Source organism: Jatropha curcas, chromosome 1, assembly GCF_041381405.1.
Source record: "Jatropha curcas cultivar XTBG-Jc1 chromosome 1, XTBG_Jcur_1.0, whole genome shotgun sequence".
Taxonomy (NCBI): Eukaryota; Viridiplantae; Streptophyta; class Magnoliopsida; order Malpighiales; family Euphorbiaceae; genus Jatropha; species Jatropha curcas.
Window position 1 is genome coordinate 3,456,012 of NC_143151.1, and position 16,618 is coordinate 3,472,629.

A 16,618-nucleotide genomic window follows, 5' to 3' on the forward strand; every position below is an offset into this window, starting at 1 on the left:
ATAAAAATTAGTGTTTATCGTTTTGACTAAAAACTACTTAAAAAGTCTTTAACCACCACGACCTGCATAAACTTTTTACATGACATCAATTGATACTGAGATGAACAATAAAAATTAGAACTCAGATAAATTTCCTTCCAATCAAAATAAATATATTAAAGACAATCTTACGATTAAAGTTAAGATAGATGAGAAATAAGAGTGGAATATAAAATTCAAAGGTTGAATAATCGCATTCAGTGGTCCATAAATGAAAACCAATCAACGGTGGTAACTTTTTTATATTTAAAAGGACCAAAAAAAAAAATGATACAAATCAATATATACAAATATTTTACATTAGAAATGTAAATTTGGAACTTGTAAGCGTACTTGTAATTTTAATATTTATACTCCTTCCATTCTTAAAAGATAAATTTATATTTCCTTTTTTATTTGACTCAAAATATAGTTTATTTTCTTTTTTTCTATATTATAATTAATTATTAAATTATCTATTGTACCTTTATTAAATTTTATCTTATTTTCAATAATCATCTTCAATTCTTATTTATTATATTTCAATATAATAATTGATCATATATTCGTTTAAAACGGACATAATAGAAAAATTATATGAATAATCATAATAATTACTACTTTTTAATCTGTGTGAAAATAAAAAATGAACTATTTTCTGAGACGAACAGAGTAATATTAATTGATTAAAGAAGAAGGAAAATGGATTGTAGTTTTTGTTTCGGTGTGTTTGTATTTACAGTGTTCCGTTCATGAAAAATAGAGGATAAGTATTAGATTTAAATAATCCTGACCTTTTGTCTCCTAATTGAGACGTTATTGAGCAAAAGTCAGTATCGCAAGTTATACCGAGAAAATTCCGCTACCGTTTTTATATTTTGCAAAATATAATTAGTTATTTTTTATTTTTTAAAAATATTTTAAAATTTTATTATAGTTTATTTTTGTGATACGATAAAGTTTTTTGTCCAATTTTTATATATTTTTCGTAAATATTTTATAAAATTATAAAAATATTCATTTTATTTTAAGAAATATAAGAATGAACTAGTTCATTTTCCAAACCATAAGAATTGCATTGTAATTTTTTTAGTATAATATTTTAATATATCTCATTTGATTTCTATATTTTCTTATTGATTTAAGGGACAAAATATAAAAATTAGATAAAAAATTTAATAATATATCAAAAGTAAAATATAAAAATAAATTAATATATTTAAAAAAAGAGCATAAACGAATTAATTATATTTGATAAACCACGCACAGCATGATGTAATTTTCGTATATATGTAGGGCAACGAAAATCAAGTATGAATGTGAACATACAAGACCCCAAGTAAACCTGTAGGCCCTCGTGGCTTTGACTTAGCTTTTCTCCAGCACCGTCCACGCCAGCTGCTCTGCAAGTACGTCGAACCCAGGTTCCTTAACTGTCTCTGTCAGTAAAATCGAATTCATGCGCCACTATTTTTTTTTATTACGTGGTATTTTCGTAATAATATTGAAGTAAATCTCTTTTTAGTGGTAGAGATTTTAGGCATTGAATCCTAACCTTATAAATAAATTTCACTTAGAAAATAATATATATTTACTGATCCAATTGTCAGTTACTGTGTTCGTATAACTAATTGCTCACTACTTGACTTTTTAAATTCAATCAGCAATTATGCTAAATTTATTTTTTTAATTACAATTTGTAAAAAAAATTATAATTTCACTTAATTTTTACTAAATGACTAATAGCATAAATATTTAATGATTTAATGATGAATTTTAAACCAAATCTTAAAGGGAAACCAATGTTTTCTTAAGAAAAAGAAATTGAATAAAAAGGAAATTAGCAATTAGAAAAAGAAGCAAATAATTCGAATTATGTATACCTTTTGCTAAGCCACCGCCCACTTATCCATATATATATATATATATATTCTTCTTCCATTTCTTTTCTTTTCTTTTCTTTTCTTTTGAGTCCAAGTCTAAAAGTAAAGTCCAAACAAGTTGTCATCCACTTCCTCCACATAGGAAAATTTTGTGTACGTGTCTATCATATACGAGTTCACACATTGTAAAATCACTATAACAGTTTTGTGACGTGGCCAACTCTTTGTTTTCTGACTCGCTAATTTTTATAAAAAATATATTTTTTATAAAAATTTACTTTAAACTCTAAAAATTAATTGAAACGTCATATTACCAAATACGTAATAAATAATATTTAATATTTTAATTGAAAATTATTTAAAAAATTGTTACTGAATGCGGTTTAAATCCACCCTCGACTTAATTGAAATGTCTAAATGTTTTACATTTTTCTGAAGTTAAATTTTGTATGATTGGTTGGTAGAATTTATTTCTTTTTTGCTTTTGAGAAATATGGATCCACCCAATTTGAATGGTATCATTCTATGGTTTTTACGTCACTACGTGGCATAGCTTTTCTTACATGCAGTAAAAAAAAAAAAAAAAGAAAAAAAAAAAAAGAAAAGTTCAATTTGCTCCCATGAATTTGAGAATAGTATTTAATTTGTCTAAAAATTAATTTTTTGCATAATAAAGTTGTACCTAAAGAATAAAAGTTCAATTTATTACTCAAAAGAATTTTAATTCAAATCAAAATATAATTAAAAATAGCAAAATATTTCATTTAGATCATATACAATTAAGAAATAAATAGAAAAATAATAAATTTTTTAAACCAAATATTTGTATAATTAAATATTTTCTAATTCTATAATTTTTTTAAATTAAATATTTATTTAGTTATTTTTAAAATCAAAGATAAGAAACTATATTTTTTAAATTAAATTTATATTTTTAAATAATTTTTTGTCTTAATTTTAAAATTTTAAAATAACTTTTATTAGTAAAAAATATTTAAAAATATTTTTTTATTAAAAGCTTGATGTTTTCTTCTTTTGATGCAAGTTCAAAAAGTAAATTGCAAAAAAAATTGATGTTTGGTTAAACCGAATATTGCTCTCAAATTCAATGGATAAATTGAGCTTATTCTGTAAAAAAAAATATTATTACGTTTGCTATTTTATTGTAAAAATAACAATATTTATAATTGAATTTTACGTTAAATAAATTTAAATTTAGACTTTCCTCAAAAAGAAAAAAAAAAAAAAAAGGAAAGGAAAAGACAAGCTAAATTAGGTAAATTGGATGAATGAGTGGGCACTTAAAAATGCTCCACTTGTGATTGTAAAGTGTGGATGGATGGTGGGGGGAGTACAAGTACGCATGCAAGGCTACCACGTGTCAGAATATGATGCTTGTTTACGTTTCTAAATCTCAATTTATCCGCTAAATTTAAACAAAAAATTCCAATATTTTAATTCTATAAAATAACAGATACCTTTTGCATCATAGGTTGGTTTCACATTTGAGCTTTTCGTTGACGATTGACCTTATGAATACAAAAAGACCAGTACGTTTGTCTCTTGGCTGCGCTTTTTTTGGAAATAATTTGAATAATTAATTAATTAATTATTTATTTAATACAAATTGTTTTTTTTTTTTTTTTTTGACATTGTATTTAATACAAATTGTTGATTTCATTAGTTGTCAATATCTCATTTTAAAAATTAAAATTTAATACCATCTGTCTCCAGCCAACACTGAAAGCGAATGCTCTAATCTTCTTACCCAACTCCAACAAAAAAAAGGATAAATTACTATTCGATCACTGCGCTTTTACAGTTGCATAGGCTCCACAAAAAAACTATAATTCTTTAGACCAATTCAACTAAACTGAATCAATATTGTTTTCGTTACACAATAATATATAGATGCATTTTATAAAGAAGTTTCTAGATCCAATAGTCAAGACACAAAAAATTAAATATAAATATAGATATTCTTATCCCTGACTCGTTTATAGTTTATATTACTTTTGTAGAAATGGAAATAATAAAGAAATTATATAAAATAAAAGCTCGTCTTCAACAATATATTAATTAATTTCATTAACACAGTGATTTAAGAATGCTCCAAAATTCTACGAGTTGACTTAAATTTAACAAGAAAATTTCCAAATGATTGCATCACTGCTGGTGTACAATCTGATTGAGCAATATTAATTAATTTCATACCAATTTATACGAAGCCACAAAGAAAAAAGAAAAAGAAAACCAATTGAAATTTGCTTTCTGCAAAGGCATCAGTGTTACAGTGAAATTCCATAGAGTGGCTGAATTGTCAATTTCATGTTTGTCTTTTCGACATCACTGTAATAATCAATCAATTTCCTAATATTTAGGATAAGTTCAAAAATATGAGTTTCTTTCTTTCTTTTTTTAATTTTTTTTATTTAAAGTGCACTTCAAGTTTAATTCCAAAGACATGCTGAAAGCCCCTTCACCTTTGAGGCTTCATTTGAATTTTGAGGCGTAGAATTTTCTCTCTTATTTCTTGAAAATAATAGAAAAGAAGAGAATTCTTTCTGGCATGATTCTGTGGAATATCAAATCACCACCTCTAATTTCATCCCCTTTTTCAAAATAAGCAAAATCACAAATCAATGCCTAAATATGCAAAACAAATAAACTTTTTAATTTTATAATTATATAACAAAATTTTTATTTTCACAACACTACGATTCATTTTTTAATTATACTGGAACTTTTGATGTTTAACAAGTTTTTTAAATTTTAATTTTGAAATTAAAAGGTAAAAGGTACTACAATTTAGTGCAAGTGAAAAGTGGGCTATGAAATACAGAAAAATGCTAAAATTGAAGTATGTCATTAATCCCAAATCAAAAGTAAGTGGGAAAAACAGAGTTCAAAAGAAGAATTTCTTTTCAGGTAACTGCAATTTACAAAAATTCAAAGTAGTTATGCCCAATTTGATTCACCTAAAGTACAACAAATCTACCACTTCAAAAAAGAAATCTTCCATAACCAACAGGAGGGGAAAGGGAAAAATAAAATAAAGATCTAAGCAAAAGAATATAAATATAAATTATTCAAGATTACAGAAAACGAGATAAGATGAGCTTAGTTTACAAAAATAAAACTTCAAAATTCCTACTAAGTCGAATACTATACAAGAATACCCAAATCAAGAATCAAGATCAAGACTCCATAGCTGCATCTGAGCTATACCCACTTGGAGTTGCTGGTGTTGTTGGGCTTGAGATGGTAAAACCCCCATTTTCTTTGTTCTTTTTACCATTTGATACAATTGCGGATGCTGATCTGATAATGCTCTTAACAATCTTGATCTTGATTTGCCCTCTCTTCGGTGGAATTGTCTGTTGATGATTTTTAGTGGACATAGATGCTACTAATTCCATTTCTTCGAATGTGGTAGAGAGAATTTTGAAGAGAAAACACAGTTTTTTTTTTTTTTTTTTTTGAGTAATTGAGAAAAAAACAGAGCAAAACAGAGCAGGTAATAAGAACTCGGGTGTAAAGTGAGGCAGATAGAGAATGTGTTTGGGAGCAGGAATTGCTATGGGGTTTTGTAGTAAAGCAAGAAATTGAAGTGTTTATATAGAGAAAAGGTTTAGACTGTACCTTTAGGGAGCATCTGCCAAAACTGAGTTGCTTGCTTGTCAAGCTTTACTGAGTCAAAAGTTATAAGATGGACCCAACCCCATTGAAAGTCTGAAACCACACAAATAATCAATCAATTGGTACATATAGTCCTACTCCAACAGTCAAAAGGGTGAAACTCAATTATTAATACATATACAATCTGATTCACTATTTTTTTTTTTTTAATATTTCCACTGTCTGTCGAGGCTGTTTCCGTTTCTGTGGTCTATGCTAAACTTAATTATTCCTTGCTCGTCCTCAACGGCAAAGGGTTTATTCGGAGAGAGATTCACGAGCTATTTCAATAATAGTGACCACAAACTTCACATATTGTAATTTTTTTTTTTTTTAATTTCATGTAGGGGTGTGCAAACGGATGGTTCGATTCTGAACTGAATTGAATCGCAAAAATCGAAAACTGAAAATAGATATTTTTTTGAAATCGAGCAAATCAAAATAAATTTAAAAACCGAATTAAATTGGTCGGTTCGATCAAATGGTTTGATTTTAATCAAAAATAAATATTTTGGAGTAACCGATCTAAAGATCAAAAACCAAAATTATGAAAGTTTTCAAACTAAAAACTGAAGAATTGAATCAAAAACCAGAAATAATTTGGTTCAGTTCGGTTTTTTCGTTTTTCCAAAGTTTGCTCACCTTAGGTGGGTTACATATTAATTGAAGTTAGAATCCTAAGAGTTTGTATTTTGTACTTTATGTCTATAAATTTATCATATCTCAAATAATGACCTTGAAAATTAAATTCTAAGTAATTGAATAAAGAACGCAAACCATTTTACAACTTTGTGAAATGATACCATGATTTTAACATGTGTAAATTTTTATTTGGTGTTTTAAAGATGATTGGAGTGGAATTCTCTTGCCTAAGTCCCTATCATTATAATATAAATTTTCTTACTGATGTAACATGTCTATAATTTTCAAAAAAAAAAAAAAAAAAGAAATAATTTTTTTAGTTTCACAAAGTCATTTATATTTATTCACGTATTCGTATTAAAATACTCAAAAAGACTCATATTTTGGAACAAAACAATCATACTAAAATTATCTATATTTTGGAAGGAAATGAGTAATTAATTACTTTCTCTGTCCCAAAATATAAGTCATTTTTTGAATGATTATTTTATCTTAAAATATAAGTAGTTTTAAATATTTCAAGAAATAAGAAATACTATTTTTTTAATATTTGTCTTATTCACATTAGATATAATAACTACTTTCACAAGTTACTATTGTTGTTGAGATAAAGATTAATTTGATCAAATTATTCTTAATTTTTTTATAATTTTGAAAAATTAATTATTTTCTCGATTAAAAACTTTAAATTACTTTTTGTAGAGAATGAGTATCAATTTTTACCATTAGTATAATAATAATGATAATTAGGTCACATTCATTTTCACTTTGTGGATGCCGTGGTGGTGTTGGTTACATTTCCCAATCCAGCGTGTGGGGACCACAAATCCAAATGCGTTTGTTTATTATAATTTACGTTTCACAATACTTATTAAATTTCACATACTTTAAAATATTATTAAATTATCTAAGTTAAAATAAATTATTAAATAAATTGACTATATTATTTTTAATTTAATATTAATTTTCGAAAAAAATCATTAAATTGAAATAATAATTATTGTTCATTATAAAAGGTAAATATGTTAAAAAAATATTTATTACTTCTTTAAACCACAAATATAACAAATATTTTAAAATAAACTATTTTAAAATAAACCTCTGACTTTAAGAGTATTTCTTCTTCGTTGCTTCCATAACCAAATCAAAATCTAAAAATTTTCATTATGCATAATAGTCTTATTCATAGTGATGTCTGAACTTGAAAATTGCAAATTTTACAAAGATTGAGCTAGTTTGACTTATAGTTCCCTTCATAAATTAAAGTAGGTAATCAAACGTGCAAATAGGTCTAATCACACAATTACAAACCAACTTCACAGATTCTCTTTCTTCTTACATTCAAATTCTTTTTTTTTTTTTTTTTTTTTTAAATTGGGACCGTTAGAATTTAAATTTCTAATTTTTAATATGTTATACCAAGAAAAAGAAATTCATTACCGAAAATTATTAGTCCTATCCCTACCCTAAGATTCTTCGATGCATTCCAATTAAGCCTATTGTCGGATGAATTGTCAATTTCATGTTTCTCTTTTTGGTATCGGTGTAATAATCAAACAATTTCTTAATATTTTAGGGCACCTTTATTTATTTTTATTTTTATTTTTTTTGCAGTGCTCGTCAAGGCTTGTTCTAGAAACGTGATACAAGCCCCTTTCACCTTTGAAGTTTGATCTGAAGCATTCAATTTTCTACTTTGGTTGAAAGACATTGGAATCTTCATGTTTGAAAGGATCTAACTACAGTTCTTTTCTTTCTTTTATTTTTCCGAAAGAATAGAATTCTAGCATGTCAATCACCTTTTCAAACTTGGCAATCACGGATCAATGTCTAAGTATACAAAAGAAATAAACTTTTAATTTTATAATTATATAATAAAATTTTAATTTTTTCACAAAATACATCATTTATTTTTTTAATTTATAGAAGTTTTAAATATTTATAAATGAAATCAAATTAAAATATACAATTTAATTATCGATTAACATTATAATAAGTCTACATGAGTGAAAAGACTGTAGTGTCTTTAAAAAATTTTTTAGCCGTTTAAATATTACTGATGTTACATTATGAGTGTAATTGTAAATTGCAAAGCTTGTGTCAGCCACAAATAATGCTGTTTAGTAAAACTAAAAAAAAAAAAAAAAATGCTAAATTGAAGAAGTTATCAAGCATAAACCAAAAGTAAGTTGGGGAAACAAGAGTAAAAAAGAAGAACTCACAAAACTGTAATTTACAAAATTCAAATTGGTTATGATCAATTTTAATGACCTAAAATACAAATCTCCCACTCCTAAAAATAACCAAAAAAAAAAAAAAAAAACCCTCTTCTACAACCCAATAGAAGGAGAAAAAGAAGAAGATTAAACAAGAAATAAAATGATAAATTATTCAAGAGTCCAGAGAACAGCATAACATTAGCTTAGGTTACAAAACAAGACTTCAAAATCTCTGCTAGGTCAAAAACTATACAAGAACACTCAAATCAAGAATCAACATCAATACTCCGTAGCTGCATCTGAGTTATACCCAGTTGGAGTTGCTGGAGTTGTTGGGCTTGAGATGGCAAAATCCCCATTTTCTTTGCTCATTTTGCCATTTGATGCAATTCCAGATGCTGATCTGATAAAGTTCTTAACAATCTTGATCTTAATTTGCCCTCTCTTTGGTGGAATTTTTTGTTGGTGCCTTTCAGTAGACTTAGATTCTATTAATCCCATTTCTTAGAATCTAGAAGAGAATGTTCAAGAGAAAAGAAAGTACTTAACAAGAAACAGAGTATTTGAGAAAATAAACAGACCAAGTAATGAGAACTGAGTAGTGAAGTGAAGCAGAAAGAGAGATAATGTGTTTGGGAGGAGGAATTGCTACGGGGTTTTGTAGTAAAGCAAGAAATTGAAGTTTTTATATAGAGAAAATAGAGAGCATCTACAAAACTCAGTTGCTTGCTTGTCAAGATTTACTGAGTCAAAATTCATAAGATGGACCCAACTCCATTGAAAGTCTGAAACTATATAAAAAAAATCAATCCATTGGTTTAGTCCTACTCCAACAGTCAAAATGGTGTGTATGTATATATATATATATAAATATATAAAAGGAAAAATAATTATTTCATCCTGATATTGGTTATAATTATCTAAATAGTCCTATCTTTTATATAAATATTTATAATGTCCTGAAGGTTTGTCTTTGTTAGATTATTATTTAATCCTTCTGTTAAAAACCACACTGTTTGCCACTAATCTTATAGTGAAAAGACAAAATTAACTTCTATAAAATTAGTTTTCCGCTGCTATTGATCCCTATCCTCTCTTAAATACCTATAACTCAAATTTTATCAGCTCTATCAACCTAACGCTGATCTCTGCCTCCACAAACAATAACCATCTCACAGTAAATCATCATCTTCATCTCCAAATAACCAACGGAGTTAAAACCCCAATACCCAAATTCGATCCTTAAATTGTGTGCTCAAGTCCTGTAGTAACTTGGTCTCTTGCAAATTCAATTTCTCATGGAGCTGCATCTCAAATGTTCTTTTTCGATCATATCCTAAATTAGCCACTCTATCTTCTTCCTTATTTTCTATTCTTTTAAAAATTGTGCTTGTGCTCTAAGATTCAAAATCCCTTTTTCCTCTTAATTGCCTCTTTCTTTTTTCCTTTTTCTGGGTTTAATTGTTTTTAGTTATCTACAAAGTATTTTGTTTTTCACTCGCTAACTTTATTTTCTGTCGAGTTATGGATGTAACTAAATTTGTTGGGAATTGGTATTCAATTAAGATACATTTATCTCTTTCTTTAACAGAAGGACTAATTAGAATGACGGAAGTAAATCTCAATAACGTTATACATATTTGCATAAAAGTCAGTGACTACTTAAATAATGATAGCAAACCTCAGGGACGAAATAATTATTTTTCCTATATAAAATCACAAACTTTACATCATTGCATGTGTAATTTTTTTTTTATTCATTTCATGTTATTTTACATATTCAATGAGATTAAAATTCCTTTCAAATAAGTTTAAGAGTTTAGTTTTATTCTTTTTCTAGAAAATTTAGAAATCATCTCTTCAATATTCAACTTAAAAACTAAGTTCTAATTAATAGAATAAAAGGGAAACTACTGTAACATTTTTTTTTTCCAAATGGGTAACACAGAGAGATTAACGAAATCACAATTTCGGGTAAATATATATCACACTATCTCATTTAGATAATTTGTTAACTATATGGTAATTATACATTAAGGCATAACTTCGTGATAATTGGTAATATATATGATATGACAATATGTAATTCTAATATATTTTTTTAATACTCAAAAAAAATAAAAAAATAAAAAAATAAAAAACCTATATCGCAATCGAACTTATATACACTATTAAAAGCTATGTCGCTTCCTATTAAGATTTGTGCGATGAAACAATAATTTCAAACGTGTGTAATTCTATTTTATGTTTTTTTTTTTTTTTTTTTTTTGAGAATCATGTTTTAAAGATGCTTGGATTAGATGACTCATGCTATAAAAAAGAAATAAATCTTTAAAAGCAAATTGCTCACCTTAAAATTAAGAGATTCGCAAAATCAGCAAACAGATTCCAAAAAATCAAAGTCAATTAAAGAAGAAAAAAAATTATTAATTAAATCAGACCCGCTTAAAACCTTCGTACATTATAACATGAAAAAAGAAAATAATTTCCTTTCAAAAAATTCGAGAAATACCAGAAAAATAAAAAAAATATACATTATATACTCATTAGTATATTTCAAGTGCTTAATTAATTGGAATAAATTAGCATCTGAATATTATGGCATCAAAATCGATTTCATAGGTGTCGTTTGTTATTATTTTATATTTTTTGTTTTTAGTTTGATAGAACAAAGAGTTGCTTTCAATTTTTTATTCTTTGTTTTTAAAATTTTTTTCTATGAACTATTGTTTTATATATTTATTCTATAAATTCAAATTAACAATGAGTTGATGAATAACAAGAAAAAAAAAATCCCAACTGCTTAAATCTCTATTAAAAATTTAATAAATCGAAATAATTTTGGTGACCAAAAGTCAAAATAAATAAAAAAACCAAAAGCGCAATTATAAGAAGCAGCACCTTAACTGTATCACGACAACAAACCCGGTCAAAAGAATTAATTAAACGAGCTTAATCAAGCATTTCATTCACATACACAATCCTTTTGTTATGCAATAAATTGCTTGGCTTTCTGGAAAATTCTTCAATCAATCAACTATCATTAATAGGGATTAGAAAGAAAAAAAAGTTAATTAAAGCATTTTTTTAGTTGTTAGTTACATATAATTAATTGTCAAGATTTGACATTATTGTAATTGTGATAGTTAGATGACTAATAAAATTACTTGTCACATTCATTTGCACTTTTTGCATGTTTTATTTATTATTTATGAACTAAATTGCACAAGAAATGTCACTTTCTGTAGATGCTTTTCTTATTGGTTGGTTTGTGGTGTGTTAAATGTTTATTAAATTACAAAAAAATAGTAATAATTTAAAATTAATTTATTCTTTTTTGTTGAATTTGAAACCTGGGTTTGTAATAACAAGTTAAAATAGTTTTATTTTTGATACGTAAAGAGAAAAAAATAATTTTTTAATTTTCTGTTCTACAAAAAAAGATATTGGATAATTGCAATTCTCTAACAATGTTAGGCCAATTTGGGACAGAGTGTCATTTATTTAGTAAACAATTTTTTTTATCAAATAAAATACTTAAAAAAATTTAAGAATTAAAAATAAAACTATGGTGCTTGACCGGCCTTTATATAGTGGTGGTGGAGTCAACAGCCGCCTCCTCCCTTGAACGGTTGAAAGGTCTCACTCGTGAGGGGCAAAAAGGGTAAAAAATGATGGTGGCAAGAAATTTAACAAAGAAAAACTTAGCTTTCAATTATGTAAAGTAATGTTTGTTTTTGAAGTTTGGCAAGAAAAGAGCAGACCAGTCTCCGACATATAATCATACCATACCTGGACTGGACCTTCAATTTTCTCTGTCACACAATCTATCTCCCACTTCACTTTTCTTTGATTTCATGACTGATTCATTCATTTCTCTTAAAGTTATTCACTTATCCATTGTTAGCATGAATCTAAATTCTTAAAATTAAAAAAAAAAATTCAATTGAATTTTCATTTTTTATAGATAAACTTTATTTGAATATTGCCTTCAATCTAAGTGTATGAACGCGTGTGCGAATATTCAAATTAAACAAAATTTATGATATATATTTTTGTACTAACATTATTCAATTCAATTCCATAAAAAAAAAAAAAATTCTATTTTCAATATATTTTTATGCAATTTAATATAAGAAAGAATCTACTTAAAATTCTTAAATTATATCTTAATTAACGCTTTTATCCCTCTATTTTTAAAAAATTATCATAATGTCTCTAATTTTTGCTTCAAATTAACTATCAGGTCCTTCTGTCTAAAAAATAGTTTGTTTACCATTAGTCAGACTCACCTTTCTATGAAAAACGCTCATAATAGTTGACATAGTAAAAGTTAGGAATGTTATAATAATTTTTTAAAAATCGAGAGACAAAAGTGTTAATTAGGATATAATTTAAAAATTCAACTGTGTTACCCTTAATAGAAATTGGAATGCTAAGTAATATTAATAATGACTAGTTAATATAAATTGAATATAGAACCAACAAACTCACCTATCTATAAGTAAAATTCAACTTAAGAGAAAACTTAATTCTCATAGGTTTCCATGAACATGAGAAAAGTTAGACCTACAAATCAATTATTAGAAGAATAATGATAGTTAAGATGACAATAGTGGAAAGTTTAATTCAAAGTATGTTGTTGATGAGGGCATAGCCCATAGGAGTAGGACACCCACCTAAAATCTTAGTTGTGCTTCTGAAAAAAGTCAGAAATGTCTCCTTATCTTGCTGGGCTAAACTCCAATACCAATACTCTATATAGCAGAACAGGACAAATTAAAGTCATTTTCAGTTAGGCACTACACTAGATGGCCAACACTTGGTGGCTTTCTCTTTAGGTAATTCAAGATACATGCACATGTTTTTCAAGTCATTTTCAGAAGCTATATATGTTATTAATTAAGATTTTAGACAGAATCAAATTAATTAAAAATGTATTTATTTTTTTATTTTAAGAGAAAATTTTGTTATTGATCAAATTCAAATTATATCATTTACCCATAAATAAGGGAGAATTACTATTTGATTTTTATAATTTGGTTAAATAGACTATTTAGTCCTTGCTTTTTTTTTTTTTTTTTTTAAAAAAAATACATGAATACATCTTTATAATTTAAAATCGCCCAACAATTTGATTTGCCATTAATTTTTTATGAAAATGCAAATATGCTCTCTATATTTGTAAATTGACAAGAAGAGTAATTATTATTTTAACAATATTCATATAATTGAAAAAAATATATTTTTAGCATATAGAAGTATAATAGAAATACAATAAAGGTTATTTTGGACTTCTTACTAAAATTAATAGCAAAGAGTTGAAATTTTGGATGGAAAAACTTATTAATTAGTAGGAGCAGACTATAAAGACCCGTTAATATCTTTCTAAAAAGTCATGTGTAAGTGTTAATTTCACAAATTAAAAGTATTTAGCCCACAAATAATATCATTTTCATCAATAAATTAAAAAAATATGTTCCAAAAAAATTATTAGTTTAATTTTAGCTGAAATTACAATCTAGTTTTTAAGAGAGAATGGAATTTGAGTAATGAAATTTGAACATTTTCATGAATTTTGAAAAAAAAAGATAAAGATTTTTCGATTCCGTCATTTTTTATTAATAATTAAATTTAAACCATTTGATTTTAATATCAATTTCTCAGATTTAATTATATTAAAAAATATTATCTTTTATATTTTTCAATGATAATAATATTGAAATTGATGCTAACAAGTTATTAATGGAGATGAGTAGTTGCTCAATTTCAAATTCATGTTCCAAATTTTAATTTCCCATACCCCAATTTCATTTCAAAGAAAAAAGAAAAAGGAAATTGGAATGTGTAAAGGCAAACATAAAATCCATTGCCATTATATTTAACAAAATACAAGACCTAAATTTTAAAAATTACAGAAAGCAAACAAATAAGAAACCATAAATACAAACACATAAACCTATATTTTATCATCTCTTCTTTAAAGCTTCAGAAATGACAATATGGAAACTATGGCTTATCTAGAGAAAAAAAGCCTCTAAAATAAACCAAACCACAATAACAAATACACCAACTTACAAAATCTACACAAGCACATATATATAATCCCTGCTAAAACTAGCTGAAGTATGAGTTTCACAGGGGACACATATATCAAAACAAGGGCTTAATTAAAATGGATAGGATTTAAGAGGGCTTGATGGTGGGGTTGCAGGGGAAGGACATCCGCTGTCTCCGCCGTCTCCCTCGCCGTTCCTTTTCAGAGTTCCTCCTGCCTTAGACGCCACAGCAACAACAGCCTTGGCGAAGCTCTCAAAAATCTGAGCTTTGACTCTGCCTCGCTTTGGGATTGGAGGGAAAGTTGTGTTCTTGCTCTTTAATGGAGAGCAAGGATCACTTTGCATCACCACCATTAACATTATCTGCTACAGAGCAAAAGAAAAATTAGAAAAAAAACAGATTAAATCCCAAGAAAAAAAAAGATAAAAAAGATCCAAGAAAGGATAATAAATCAAGAAATAATAACAAAAAAGAAGATAAAATTATATTCAATTTAATGAAAATAGAGTAACAACTTTGAACTGGGTATTGTACAAAGAAGAGAAAACAAAGAGACAAAAACAGAGAATATTCAAGAAAGGAAAATAAATTGAGAAATAACAGCTAAAAAAAAAAAAAGAAGAGGAAAAGGACTAACAATTTGAATTGGTTATTGCGTAAAGAAGAAGAAGAAGCTCTGTTCAGTGACAAAATAAAGAAAGCAGTTCTTGAAGAAAGCTTATGGGGTATAAAGAAAGAAAGAGGCCCCCGAGAGGGGCCGTTGGGTGCTTTTGAAGGAGAAGAAGTAATAGGAAACGAAACTGGTAAAGTGTAGAATTTATAGCCAGAATATAAGTGATTAAACGGCACTCATTTTATGGAGTGCACCAGGTAATAATGGATTGTTTTAATGTTGGCCGTTAGATTTAGACATGGATGGCTATAAGTTAAAATGAATTTGACATTTTAATGTCCCAAATGTGAAATTATCAAATAGTTGTTTCCTTGTAAGTTCTTGGATTAGCAGATAAAGATTACGGAAGCAGCGGACAGCTTGAGTTGGAAATTCACAAAAATAAGATAAAAATAAAAAACAATAATTATGAGGAAAATATTGATGGTTTTATGAATTTTTTTTTTATATTTCTATAATTATTACAATAGATAGGGATGGCGATTTTCTGGTTTTTTGAACCTGAACCGTTGGTTAAAAATTGGTGAGAACCAGAATCCGTTCGAACTAGAATCGGAATTGAAGGCTTGCAGTTCGGTTTCGGTTTCAAATTTTGAGGAACCGAAAGCCGTCGGTTGCAAGAATCGGCAGAAATCGAATGGAACGGACGATTTTTCAAACCGGTTAGAACCGGTGGTTCCAGCATAATTTTTTTTACTTTTTCAAAAGTTCTTGTGAAATCCCCAACTTAATCATCCTAATAGCTATATAACGGCTAATTATTTGTAGAAAGTTGATTTTTTGGATTACTATAAATACCTATTATTTTCATTTATCTTCACACAAAATTATTTATTTTTACTCTCCAATCTTTCTAAGCTCTCTCATTTATAATTGTTCAAATTATTATTGCAAATAATTTCTCTAAAGTCTAATGTCTAATTATTGTCTGAGCTCTTTTTAATTTTTTTCTTAAAAAGTTTTTTAAATTATTTTTTTAAATATTTAAAATTTCAATTTTCAATGAAAAATGTTCTATAATTTTTTATTTTATAATTATGTGATTTGCCAGAAAATCAATCGAAGAATCAGTCGAAACCGTCTTTTTAGGACCATTAAGGAACCGTAATTGGAATCTTTATTGTTTGGTTCCAAATCGTAACCGAAACCGTAATATTTTTACTCCCCTAAATAGAATATTATAATTTTTTAAATGCCTAATTATCTATATGTATTTATTTAAAAATAATTTTAATTAATTATATTTAATTAACTAATAAAATATAATTTTTTAATTGGCCATGTTCTAACGTTAATTTAAGATATTTAAATTTCATCAAGGACGCTATCGAAAATCTCATTATTTGTGCTCCCTATTCTCACATTTATAAATTGTATAGATATTTAACATTTGAACAGTTTTAAAAAATATATATATATCTTTTCTTCTTAAAAAAAAAAAAAAA

The 16,618-nt window shown here is 26.6% G+C and overlaps 1 long non-coding RNA gene across 1 annotated transcript; it reads right to left on the minus strand.

The window, feature by feature from the left end:
• Window positions 1–14,286: 14,286 nt before the first annotated feature.
• LOC110008829 (uncharacterized) lies at window positions 14,287–15,437 on the minus strand. The gene is made up of 2 exons (XR_002283628.3): window positions 15,138–15,437; window positions 14,287–14,862 (listed from the first exon to the last, which is right to left on the minus strand). It is a non-coding gene; the product is annotated as an uncharacterized LOC110008829 (long non-coding RNA).
• Window positions 15,438–16,618: the final 1,181 nt, after the last annotated feature.